This window comes from Nycticebus coucang, chromosome 2 (assembly GCF_027406575.1).
Source record: "Nycticebus coucang isolate mNycCou1 chromosome 2, mNycCou1.pri, whole genome shotgun sequence".
Lineage (NCBI taxonomy): Eukaryota > Metazoa > Chordata > Mammalia > Primates > Lorisidae > Nycticebus > Nycticebus coucang.
In genome coordinates, this window is record NC_069781.1 from 61,429,271 (window position 1) to 61,443,189 (window position 13,919).

Here is a 13,919-nt window from a genome sequence, read left to right on the forward strand (position 1 = left end):
TCCAGACCTTAGACACTCAGTAATGACAGAATGAATGACACCAGCCTTTCCCAAACTTGCAAATCCTACAAATCACCCAGGAAACCAGTTAAAATGAGACTCCTGAACCATACCCAAATATCAGCTCTCCAGGAGAAAGACCTAGGTATCTGTTCCATTAACAAGCATTCTAGATAGTTCTTCCTATTGGCAAATCTGGCAAATTATACCAACTCAACACCTTGGGTGTTCAGACAACTCATCGGCTCAAAATTATAATCTATGGATGCAAGAACCCCTGAGATTTTGTGCTTCATTGCCAGGCACCCTTGCAGACAGAAACTTCATAGGACTGAGGCCCAAGGTCACAACAGCAGGCTACTAGCAGAACTAAGTCTCAGAACTCAGGTCTCCCAGACCTAGCTCAGGAATCCCCCTTAGCACACTGTCCCAGAGAACTCCGAATGGGACCAGCTGCATGAGAGACAAGGCAGCCCAGAAAGGGCAAGGATCTACTACCAGGAGACTGGGGAAGTCAAGGCCAGTCCTGGTCCTTCACACTAGCTTCCTGGGAAATAAGCCTCCTGGAGTCCTCAGTGGAGAAGCCATGGCCACATTTCTACCAAGGGACATGGGTAGAAGCAGGAAATCAGAAGATGTGGGGGCAAGGGTGGGTTGGGAGGGGACAGTTGGGTAGGTTGGGCCCTTAGGTCATCTAGACCACTCTCACCTGCTGCCTGAGCTCACTCCTGGCTTCTCCACACAGCCATACCTTGTGTATCTCCCAAGAGAAGAAAGCACCACAGGCCAAGCATGGTGGCTCACACCTGTGTTCCTAGAACATTAGGAAGCCCAGCTAGGTGCACTGCTTCAGCTCAGAAGTTTAAGAACAGCCTGAGCAACAGCGAGACACCCATCTCTACTTAAAAAAAAAAAAAAAAAATGAAAAACAGGCATTGGGGCAGCCACCTATAGTTCCAGCTATTCAGGAGGCTGAGGCAAGAAGACTGCTTAAGCCTAAGAGTTTGAGGTTGCTGTGAGCTATGATGTGGCCAGAGAACTCTACCCCGGGTTACAGAGTGAAACAATGTCTCAAAATTTAATAAAAGAACAAAGCACCACTGCCTGGCCACTTCTACCCATGGTGGTAGTATGTGCTATGATTGGTTGGGTGGGTTGAAGGCGTCTATACTGTGGTACCTGCACAGTGAGAGGGCAACCGGGAAGAGGAGTAGCACAGAAGGGGCACAATTACTTTATTTCCAGGGTATCATTTTGCTTTTTAGAAATATGCTTTTAACACATAAGCATAAGTAAAAAATTAAAAACATGTATATAGATAACAAAATTAGTACTAACCATGTATAATACGCATCCTTATTTTTCCCTCAAAAATGTGGGCCCAAGAGTGTGCATTATACACAGCAAAATATGGTCAGTTCTCAGACTGCCCCAGTTTACTACACAAGGCAGCTTTCAAACTACAATAAAGAAGAAACTCAAACATAGCTCAGGGTCTCAGCAAATTGAGTACAAACAGAATGAAGTCAGGAAGGCAAAGACAGCCAGAATTTGTAGGACAAAATAATAGAGGAAGGAGAAAGAAAGAATTCCACAGATCTTCAGAAGGCTTCTCTCTGTTTGAGTATTTATCAATCCATGCCTGAGAGAAAAGTACTCCAGGCAAGGGAAAAAGCTATTAGAAAGTAGTACGCTGCACAATTCCTACAGGTTACCAAAGATTGGAAATAGTTGTGTTCCCATCAGTCACAGTGAAAAGACTTTTTTTTTTATTTTTTATTTTGAGACAAAGTCTCACTATGTCACCCTTGGTAGAGTGCCGTCGCATCACAGCTCACAGCAACCTCAAACTCTTGGGCTTAAGCGATTCTCTTTCTTCAGACTCCCAAGTAGCCCAAAAATACAGGTGCCTGCCACAAAGACAGGCTATTTTTTGTTGCAGTTGTCATTGTTGTTTAGCTGGCCTGGGCCAGGTTCGAACCCACCACCCTCAGTATATAGGGCTAGCACCGTAACCACTGTGCTACAGGTGCCAAGCCATTGAAAGACTTTTTAACCGTCAGTTCATTAAGTGGACCACAAGAAGGTTCAAGGCTTAACATGGGATTACATTTCACCCTAGACTAGAAGAAAAGCTGCCCTAGAGCTACCTTGACAAAAGCTTAAAACTAAGTTTCAAAAACAACAAACGCTTCACAAGTAACTTAACCACATACAAGAAAAAGTCCACCATTCTTTAAAGGAATACCACAAATCCAACAATCACCAAGATAAAATTCATAAGATCCAGCATCCAAGCAAAAATAATCAAGCATGCAAAGACATAAAAACATAATCCAAAAGCAAGAGAAAAAATTGATGCCTTCAATAATGGTATTAGAGAATTCAGGACAGCTATTCTAAATATTTAAAAGAATACTCAAGAATACATAATGGAAAGAAAATAAAGATTTAAAAAACAAAATGTAAGGGTGGTGCCTGTGGCTCAAGGAGTAGGGCGCCGGCCTCATATACCACAAGTGGCAGGTTCAAACCTAACCCCAGCCAAAAACTGCAAAAAAAAAAAAAAAAGTAACTTCTATATGCGAATAATACAGTATCTGAAATGAAACATATAACTGGAAAGGATTAACATCAGATTAAACAGTGTAGGAAAAATTATCAGAAAACCTGAAACCACTTAAATTATTCAAAATGAAGCTGAATTATTTGCTTACCATAGCCTAAGATCCTTTAGTTGAAATACTCAGCTTTATAAATGAATATTATAGCATTTTCCAAATACTGCCTAATCAATATTATGTCCATCATCCTGTATCATTAGCAATTTTCACCAGTGAAATAAGACATTTTTTTAAATGAAAAAAAAAAAAATGACTGTGGGCTTTAATACAGTCGATAGACATCTTCCATAATAAGCATCATGATTTCTAAGAATTAATTACCTTTGCTTTACTTCAATATGAAAACTATGCTCTAAAACATGTGCCCTGATGATAGAATTAAATTAATCTTCAGAATTTCTCACAGAAACACAAATAATAAGTCTTAAACATATGATAATTTTCTTTAAGCATTTTCCTCTCTGACAAATACTAATGGGATATTTGTATTTTAGAGAAGTTATTTTTCAGAACTACTTTTAAAATATTTAAATTCTTTAATTAAAACTAACATTGCACTTTGTTGAGCCCAGTACTTTTTGGTACTTTTTGTCGTCTTCAGTTATGAAAGCTTGGAAAGGGAGAGCTTGTCTAGGAAACAATACAAAGGATAATAAAATTTGATAATTACATATATCTATGATTCTTAAGCAAAGTAGAAAGCATTTGAATATACATTAAATTATTATTAATACCATTTTGTATACCTAAAATATTTCATGATGAAATCCACGTAACAGTGGAGATGATGCCACAAAATAAGCTCTCATAAACTGCTGCTAGCTACCTATTATATGGGTTCTATAAGTTCATTTAAAATTCTAAACTTGGACTCAAGATTTTTGACATTCACCACTGCAATATCTCTAATAGTAAAAATTAGATACTGTAAATACTAAAATAATGAGTGATATAATTTGAGTAATAAAAATATAATACCAAAATAATGAGTAATATAATTTAATAAATTATGTTGAATTAATAAAGGAGAATATTATTCAGATATTAAAAAAGAAAACTTTCCAAGCAGGGGAAAAATAAGAAAATGCTATTGATATAGTAACACAATACAAAGATAGAATCCAATTTTTATAAAACAAAAACAAATCTCTTATTTGCACAGGAAAAATAGTGGGAAAAAATAGTATAAAAGTTTTTTTTTCACTTTTTAAAATTTCAGATTAAATTGAGGGTACAAACAATTAGGTTACAAAGTTTGCATCTGTAGGCATTTGTAGGGTCCCTGTTACACAGTTGGTTGTATCCCGAACCCAGGAGGCATGCAATATACCCTCATACTGTGCACACCAATCCCCCCTACCTCTTCCCTTCTTCCTCCTCCCCCCAACTTGAATTGAGTTTTTCTCATGTGGGTGTGTATTAGATTATCTATTGACTTCATATTACTATTGAATACACTGGATGCTTGCTCTTCCATTCTTGTGATGCTTTACTAAGAAGAACATATTTCAACTCCATCCAGGTTAAAACAAAAGATGGAAAGTCTCCATCTGTTTTATGGCTGAATAGTATTCTGTGGTATACATATACCATAGTTTATAAATTTATTCATGGGTTGATGGGCACTTAGGTTCTTTCCATATCTTGGCAATAATAAACTGATCTGTGATAAATAATTTGGTACAAATGTCCTTATGATAAAAAGATTTTTTTACTTCTGGATAGATACCTAGTAATGGCATTGTGGGAGCAAATGGAAGGTCTACTTTGAGTTCTTTGTGGTTCTCCATAATTCTTTCCAAAGAGGGTGTGTTAGTTTACAGTCTCACCAACAGTGTAAAAGTATGCCACCCTCTCCACATCCACACCAGCATCTGTAGCTTTGGGACTTTGTGATATGGGCTATTCTCACTGGGATTAGGGGATATCTCACAATGGATTATTATTATTATTATTATTATTATTATTATTTAAGACCTTTATTAACAGGTGCTTGCAGTTTATTAACTTTTTTGAAAAAATTAAAGTTGTAAACTTTTATTACAAATTAAAAATTAAGTTCTTAAAAATTACAACTTGACCAGATACAAAACAATTTTAAAATCTTTGAAGGCATACTGAGAAAAACAGGCTTTAAAAAAAAAAATATATTTGTGATTATCAAAAAAGATGTCTTTAGGTAAAAACAAAAAAATACCCATGCTGGGTGGCTCCTGTGGCTCAGTGAGTAGGGCACCGGCCCCATATACCAAGAGTGACGGGTTCAAAGCCAGCCCCGGCTGAACTGCAACCAAAAAATAGCCGGGCGTTGTGGCGGGTGCCTGTAGTCCCAGCTGCTCAGGAGGCTGAGGCAGGAGAATCGCAGAAGCCCAAGAGCTGGAGGTTGCTGTGAATCCTGTGACGTCATGGCACTCTACCGAGGGCGGTGAAGTGAGACTTTGTCTCTACAAAAAAAAAAAAAAAATACCCATGCTGCATAGATAATGCAGATAGTTCTAGTCATCTGGTCAATGGGCATAAAGCAAGCACTTAAAGTCTTCACCTCCAATCTTTTGTTCATTTCTTATTCATTTCATATTTCATATTTGTTTCTTCTTGTTGGATGACTAAACCGGATGATGGCAGAGATGGTAAGCCGGCATTTACTAAGCCCCACCATGCTCAGCCTCCAGAGCAGATGAATTCTCAGCTGGTGGACTGGCTGCCTTTGTGTCTTTGCCATCTTGTGGTTTAGAGTTTTCTGGGCATCTGAGTGGGTAATTAAAGTTGCAACGGTAGCCGGTACCCACGTTGAGGTGGCTGCTGACCTTGGGTCTCATCTCCATGATTCTCTTCATACTCTTCATTGCCGTCCTCTCTGGGCTGTCTTTGGCCAGGAGGACCCCTGTGGAATTGTGGTCTACAATCCTGATACATATTCTGTCTTGCTGGTCTACCTTATTCTCCTACACCCTGGTTATCAGCACCCTCCATTACTTCTCCCTGCACAGGAGGGTTGGAATACTGTGGTCACTGCCCATAGGGTTGCCGGATGTAATAAGGCAGGAACCTTCGCCTGCGGTAGGGCTGGCGTTGTTGGGCCTGGCCTTCAGGAGCACTTTCCAATTCCTTGGAAAGGAATTTTTCCGCTTCACTATTCTGGTAATTCTGCTGGTAATTGCATGGAGAACCCCTGCAACATGGATGGCACCTATAATGGTTATAGTCTGCTGTGTATTTACTTCCTTAAACTGGAATTCCACCAGGGTCTGTAACATTTGCTGCCTCTGCACCCTTTTCTCCTTTAACAACATTCAACTCCACAGTCTCTCCATCTCCTACACTGCGAAGGTACTTCCTGTGGTTATTCTTCTTTATGGCAGTCCGTTGTACAAATACATCTTCCTTGGTGTCATTCCTGTTGATGAAACCATATCCGTTTCTTACATCGAACCATTTTACTAGTCCCAAAATCTTCCTTGCGATGACCTTCTTGTCCCTGCAGGCAGATGCTGCCAGTAAGAGGCCACCTGGGCCACAGCTCCCTGTACTGCTGCCTGGCTTGGCAATGCTGAGGGCAGGAGTGGCAGGGAGCTGCTGGGTCTCCGCCTCACCGCTCATGGTTGCAGTGATGATGATGGTGCCCCAAAGTGGCAGCTATTGCTCCTCCCAACAGATGATGGTAACTAGGCCAGTGGCAGGGGTGAGGCTGCTTGGGGCATTTTTTCATGTTTGTTGGCCATTTGTCTTCCTCAGAGAAGTTTCTGTTCATGTCTTTTACCCCGTGATAGATGAGGTTGTTTGCTCTTTTCTGTTGATTAATTTGAGTTCTCTGTAGATCCTAGTTATCAATCCTTTGTCAGATTTGTAACATGCATATATCCTTTCCCATTCTAAAGGTTGTCTATTTGCTTTAATTACTGCGTCCCCTTAGCTATGCAGAAGCTTTTCAGCTTAATTAAGTCCCATTTGTTTATTTTTCTTGTTCCAATTGCCAATGAAGTCTTCATAAAATCTTTCCCTAGGCTGACATCATCAAGAGTTTTTTCTATGCTTTCTTCTAGTATTTTAATAAACCCTTTGAAAATAAAAGCAATGTTTGTTTGTAGCCAGTTTCTAGCACAAGCGTGAACAAGTACCAGAAGTTAGTTGACTTTTGATTTCCTTTTGATTTACTCATGTTTGTGGCATACTATTTACTGCAATAAAATGTCTTTAGAAAATTAAAAACTACATACTTCATTTTGAAATATAAATAGTAAATGTATTCAAAATTTTTACAAGAAGACAAGTTGAAGCAGAAAATTCCATCTCTGGAAATCCCAAGGAATTCTTCATTTTCCAACAGAATTACTGGTTTACTTTAAGAATCCCCAACAAAGGAACATTTCACTAATTCTATTTGGACTTCAAAAGCATATAAATTTAATGCCAAAGCTTTCGCAAAATTCTAAGATTTAAATAGAAGATATGAAAAAACATACTGTAGGTTTAGTTTTAATACCAGATTTGTTTTTATCAGAATTCACTCAGACCTACAATCTTTTGAAAAATTAAGTGAAAAATTATAGATAGACTTGAAGTTTTTGCCTATCACTCTTGCTGTTTTAATGATTAACTTGCAACAGCAACGATGTTAGTAGGAATTCTGCTGAAATGGATGCATGAACCCTAATGCAGCTAATCCATAATGTCAATGGCAATTGAATCTATTTCATAGTAATAAAACCACACTTCTCTCACAATACAACTCACAATTCTATAAACCAATTGCTCCATCACGCCTGTCCACATGTGCAAGGGGAAGAATAACTCATTTTATCTTTTCATAATATTTTTCCCCATGTTAACAGTCACTCTTGAAAAGTATGACTTTCAAATCACTATTTTGAAATCACTATTAACATAAATATTGCATTTTAAAATAAAACTACTTCCATATTTTAATTATTAAAAAATGTTTAAAATTTGTTGAAAAGGTATTATAAAAATGTGGTATATATGTTAAAATAAATATTAATGTTTATATAATGATCTAAAAGTTCTAAAATAGCAAGATACATTTATCATTATCAAATAATAAGGTTCACTGATGATTCCAAGAAGTCCTTTTATTGGGGAAATTAACAATATACTTTAAAGATATTTCATAATCTCTTTTCCAAAATTAGTTATGAGTAATATCTACAGAAACTTAATTTAGCTTAAAGTGCAAGATGAGCATCTGAGATTATCTGTTGCCATGCTCATGTGCTATCATAAATCATATTGTATCAGGACCTCAATGTAAAACTTCAAAAAGTCCACTATTTTCCATTTCAACCAGAAGTTACTTTACACTTGACTGGTTCTTAAGCAAAATTAGATACTAGCTTTCACATGTTAGGTACATTTCTTATCTAGTAAATATAACTATATCTGAATATTAAAGGAAAATATAAATAATATTATCTTTGCTATGCAAATTAGAAATGCCTTTGGGATAGGAAAAGGCCTCCAGGTATTTTCAAGTAAGTGGATGAAGAAGTGTATTTCACGTGTAGTATACTTCCAACTACTTTAAATACTATTGATCTCAGCATTGTTTGTAATAATTATATCTAGTTCATTTTCCTTTGAAAACTTTATTTTTGATGATAAAATAAAAATTAACCAAAAGCATTGAAAGGAATAGGTACAATGCTATTGAATGGCCAAAGACTGTTAGTTTCTCATGTGAACATTTTAAAGTTATCATAATTGTACCTTTTTAATGTTTGTGAATATACTGAAATATTTATATGCCTTCTTTGCATTTTTTTTGAAAAAATAACCATCTGTTCAAAGTAATTTTTAATGTTACAGGATAGTTTTCTAAAGTCTATATATAGTAAAACACTACCATCCTACTCAATAAATCTTGGTAGTCATCATTTCTTCTGGTTTAGATTCTCCTTAATAACCTTATAAAATGATAAATTTATTAAAAGAATAAAGATCATTCTGTGATACCTCCAGGTGACAGAGTAGACATGTTTCATTCATGAGTACAATATGGTCTACATTCATATAGGATTTTTAAACTTACACTTTACTAAGTATAAACTTTTAATCTTCCCCCACAAAAGAATAACAAGTAAATGATAATACCTGATGACGAAACTTAAAGGTCCATACTTAACCACCAGAATCATTAGTAAATATAGACTTTGGAATACTAATGTCTACATACAGACACAGATAAGATACTTAGAACAAAAAGATCCTTTAGGAACTAATGACCTACGTTACTTGGCTTCCAAGTTAACCACTTCAATTTTATTGATGCTATAACCTATCCCATCTGGCCCTCTCTCATTCTCCCATTATAATTCACATTATTAATTATGTCTAAATGGATAAAACCCTTGGGAAGATATGTCAAATAAGTTTTCTCTCCTGAGCAAAATCCTAGCAATGAGCTATCTGGATGGTTGCTTCAATTTAGGACTCAACATAGTAGTGAAGAAACAGTAAAGACTGCTCCAGCAAAGAAGGAAAAGCACAGGGCTGGTTATTTGCTGCCTTCTCTGAAAGATGCAATCTTCATCTATCAAACTTTTTAAACCCTACTCTGAATAGTGAGTTCCAACAATGTCAAATTACCCACTTCTATTAACTTACCAAATACAATGGCAAAATATAAGTTTTTAAAAACATGGTCATCTTCCGTTCCCAGGAAAATGGATTAGAAATATTTTCTCTATTCTTCCTTCAAAGCACAACTAAAAACCCTTCATATTACATAAAAAACAAACATAAAAAACACAAAGGTAAAGGAGGAAAAGTATGGACTAGCTAGGAATCTTGGGACCTTGTTGCTACACAGCAATGATCTCCCCGAATTCTCTTTTGCCTCATTCTGCATCAGACATGGAATAAGAAAAGCTCACAACTTAGAAACATCAATAATACACAAAGGAAAGTACTCCAACAACAGTCTGCTCTTTCCAGCCAAAGGAACAGGAAAGGAGTAGTCTAGTAATACAAAAAACTTACAGGCATTAACCACTCTACTTTAGCCAAACATGGCAGGGGGAAATAAAGGTGGCCTTATCACCAACCACACCAGCAAAGGCTAAGTGAAGTTCCTAGACTTCAATCTCTGCAAGGATGTAAAGCGGTCCCAAATCTCCCCAAGCATTGCAGGCTAGTTTCAGAAAAGGACAAGTAGGGAGCCAGGGCTTTCACACTCACTAAGCTGTAGTGAGGCTACCCCCTTTCCTGGCTCCTGTTCTCTATTGGAACAGTGTCAAAGGAGGCCAGTGGGGAGAGTCACAACTCTGACCACTTCCCAACAGTGACTAGGCTCCCTATCCCCATGGTGTTAGTGAAAGCCACGAGGACAGCAAGCAGTAAAAAGGCACTCGTATTCCTCCCAGCCAGGGTGGTTATCAGTGAAGGCCTAAATACAGATCGGGAACATTCACACCTATATGTAGAGGGATAAGGAGCCCCTCTACATTCCTCAGGTGTCACCAGAGACCAAGAGGGGAATTAAATTTCTCTCCTGGCAATACAGAGAAAGGGCCAACTATTCCCCTAATAGAGTGGTATCACAAAAAGCCAGCTAAAATAGAAGGTTTAAATGAGATAGAGAGTTCACAATATAATACCACAAACATCCAGAGTCAATACAAAAATTACTCATCATACCAAGAACCAGGAATATCTCAAACTGAATTTAGGTGGGCTTTTTGGCTTTCTGTTTTGTTTGTTTTGTTTTTTCCTAGAGAATGGGTCTTGCTGTTGCCCAGGGTCGGAGTGCAGTGGTGCGCTTATAGCTTACTGCAATCTCTAATATCTGAGCTGAAGCAATTCTCCCACCTCGGCCCCCTAAGTAGCTGGGACTACAGGCATGCACCACTACTCTCTGTTGGTTTTTTATTTTGTATAGACAGAGATCTCCCTATGTTACCCAGGCTGGTCTAGAATTCCTGGCCTCAAGTAATCCTCCTGCCCCAGCCTCCCCAAGTGCTAGGATTATAGGAATGAGCCAAGGTAGCTGGACTCAAACTGAATTTTTAAAAAACTAACAGATGCCAACACAAAGATGACAGAGATTAGAATTTTACGACAATTTAAAGCAGTCATCACAAAAAGGTTTCTGTGAGCAGTTATGAAGACACAAGAAACAAATATTAAGCCTCCACAAAGAAACAAAGTTGAAGCAAAGGGATAGATGATATAAAGAAAAAACCAAATGCAAATCTTATAACTGAAAAGTATAAAGCCCAAAATAAATTGATGGTTACGTTCAACAGACAATAGAAAGGACAAAAGAGAACCAGAGAAAGAAAACAGAGAATAACAGAATTTATCCAATCTGAAGCACAGAGAAAACATACTTAAACTAAATGAATGGCACCACTCAAAGACCTACTATTTATTTCACTTTAGTCCAAGTAGAAGAAGACAAAGAAGAAGGTAATTAAATCTACAAAGAAACAATGGCTCACAAGTTTTCAGATTTGGCAAACGATGGAATCACAGATTCAAGAAACTGAGCAAAACCCTATCATGATAAATTCAAAGATGCCCACCCCAAGACACATTATAGTAAAACTTCTAAAATCTAAAGACCAAGGAAAAATCTTAAAAGCAGCAACAGAAATATCACATTGCCTATAAGGGAACAATGATTAAAATGACCACAGATATCTCACAATAAAACTAGATGGAAGGGGTACAACATTTTTCAAATATTGAAAGAATAATAAACCCAAGAATTCTATATCCAGTGAATATTATCTTTCAGGAATAAATGAAAAATCAAGACATTCAAAAAGAAAGGAAAACTAAAAGAATTTCTTGTCAGGATACCAACCATAAAAGAATAGCTAAAGCAAGTTTTCTAAAAAAAAAAAGAAATGATAAAAGTGGGAATGCTAGAATATTAATAAGAAAAAAATAACAGCAAAAATATGAATACAACAGACTTTCCTTGTCTTCTTCAATTTTCTAAATTAAGTATGATAATTGAAGCAAAAAGTATAATAATATCTTATGTAGTTCTAACTGTATACAGAAAAATGTTCGTGGTAATTATAAATGGGGGGAGGTAAAGGGAAATAGAAAGTAAGGTTTCTACATGTCACTTAAAGTAGTAAAACATAGATACTAAGTTATGTACATATAATGTAATACTTAGAGCAACCACTAAAAGAATTATCAAAAATATTCCATCAAAATACTATAGATAGGCTGGCCATGGTGGCTCACACCTATAATCCTAGCACTTTGGGACACTCAGGTGGGTAGACTGCTTAAGCTCAGGAGTTCAAGACCAGCCTGAGCAAGAGCAAGAAACTGTCTCTACCAAAAATAGAAAATCTATCTGGGCATAGTGGTGGACAGATTTGGTAAAACATGAGATGCAAAAACCAAATGCAAATGTTATAACTGAAAAGTATAAAGCCCAAAATAAATTGAGACCTGTAGTTCTAGCTATTCCAGAGGCTGAGGCAGAGAATATGTTGAGCCCAAGAGTTTGAGGTTGCTGTGAGTTATGATGACACCACAGCACTCTACCTAGGATGAAAAAGTGACACTCTGTTTCAAAAAAAAATTTTTAAAAAAATACTATAGTTAGGTGTGCTTTCATTGTGCCTAACAAGCACAATTTAAGGATATATGGAACACCTCCTAGTGGAGGAGCACAAATACAACTTGGACTTTACCTAACAAATGGAAACAATGCAACCTAATCATCTGTACCATCCTTACCTGAAATTTTAAAAAATACTATAGATACATAAAAATTGAATTCTAAAAGTTGTTTAAATAGACAATGAGGCAGAGTAAACAAAGACAGCAAACAGAAAAGCAAAAGCAAAATGGCTCACTTAAGAACTAACATATCAATAATTACACTGAATGTAAATAACCTAATAATACAAATTAAAAGAGATCAATGGCATAGATCTAAAAATATGCTGCAACTATATGATATCTAAGGGGAATTTATTTCAAATCTGACAATATGATAAATTAAGAAAGGAAAAAGATGTATCAAGAAATCTTTCTTTAAAACAAAAGTAGTAGTGAAGTTAACACTGGATAAAGTATGCTTTAAAGAAAATTAGCAGAGACAGTACATTATACAGTGGTGAGAAATCAATTTACCAATAAGACTTAATGATACTAAGTGTGTATGGGACAAACTTTAAAGTTCCAAAACATATACAAAAAAAAAAAATTGATAAATACCAGGAACAGTGTGTCACACCTGTAATCTTAGCAGTCTAGGAGGCCAAGGCTAGAGGATTGCTGAGCTGAGGTGCTGAGATAAGGTTGAGCAAGAAGAGACCCCACCTCTACTAAAAATAAAAACAGAAAAATTAGCCAGGTACAGTGGTGCACCTACAGTCCCAACTACTCGAGAGGCTGAGGCACAAAGAATGCTTAAGCTGAGGAATTTGAGGTTATAATGAGCTACAATGACACTGATGCCACTGTACCTCCACCCAGAGAGACAGGGCAAGACTCTTGACTCTTCTCTCAAAAGAAAAAAAAAAAAAAAAAAAAAAGTGAAAAATTACTGAAAACAGAAATAGATAGAACACTTACACTTGGAAATTTTAAAACCTCTTTCTCAATAAACTTGCAGAACTAGACAGTAAATCATTAAAATTATACAAGAGCTCAACAATAAAATCTTCCTCCAGAATGTAATCAACCTTTATAGAACATTCCACCAAACAGCAAAATAAAATACATATATATTCTTTTCAAATGCCCACAACTTTATATAAAGATAAACCATTATCTTGGACCATAAAACAAACCTTGACAAACTTAAAACAAATTAAATCAGTCCACAGGCACGAGAACTTAAAGAGCAAGAGGAAGTGAAAGGAAAATTAGGGCAAGGAAACAGATAAAAGAAATCACTCAAGAGGAAGAATCAGCAGAAAACTCCAGGCAACATGAAGAACCAGTCCAGAACAACCCCACCAAGGGACCATGAGGTAGCTACTGCAGAGGATTCCACCTATAAAGAAATGTTAGGAATGACAGAAAGGGAATTTAGAATACACATGTTAAAAACAATGAAAGAAATGATGGAAACAATGAAGGAAACTGCTAATAAAGTGGAAAATAACCAAAAGGAAATCCAAAAACAGAATCAAATAAGAGATGAACGATATGAAGAATATAAAAAGGATATAGCAGAGCTGAAGGAACTGAAACAGTCAATTAGGGAACTTAAAGATGCAATGGAAAGTATCAGCAACAGGTTAGACCATGCAGAAGAAAGAATTTCAGAGGTAGAAGACAAAGTTCTTGAGATAACTC

At 36.6% G+C, this 13,919-nt stretch overlaps 1 protein-coding gene and 1 pseudogene across 6 annotated transcripts in view; both read right to left on the reverse strand.

Moving 5' to 3' along the window:
* Positions 1–13,919, reverse strand: part of CNTLN (centlein) — a 379,922-nt gene that overhangs the window by 308,198 nt on the left and 57,805 nt on the right. The gene's annotated exons all lie outside the window — the stretch shown is intronic.
* LOC128572253 (Y-box-binding protein 1-like) lies at positions 5,270–6,230 on the reverse strand (annotated as a pseudogene).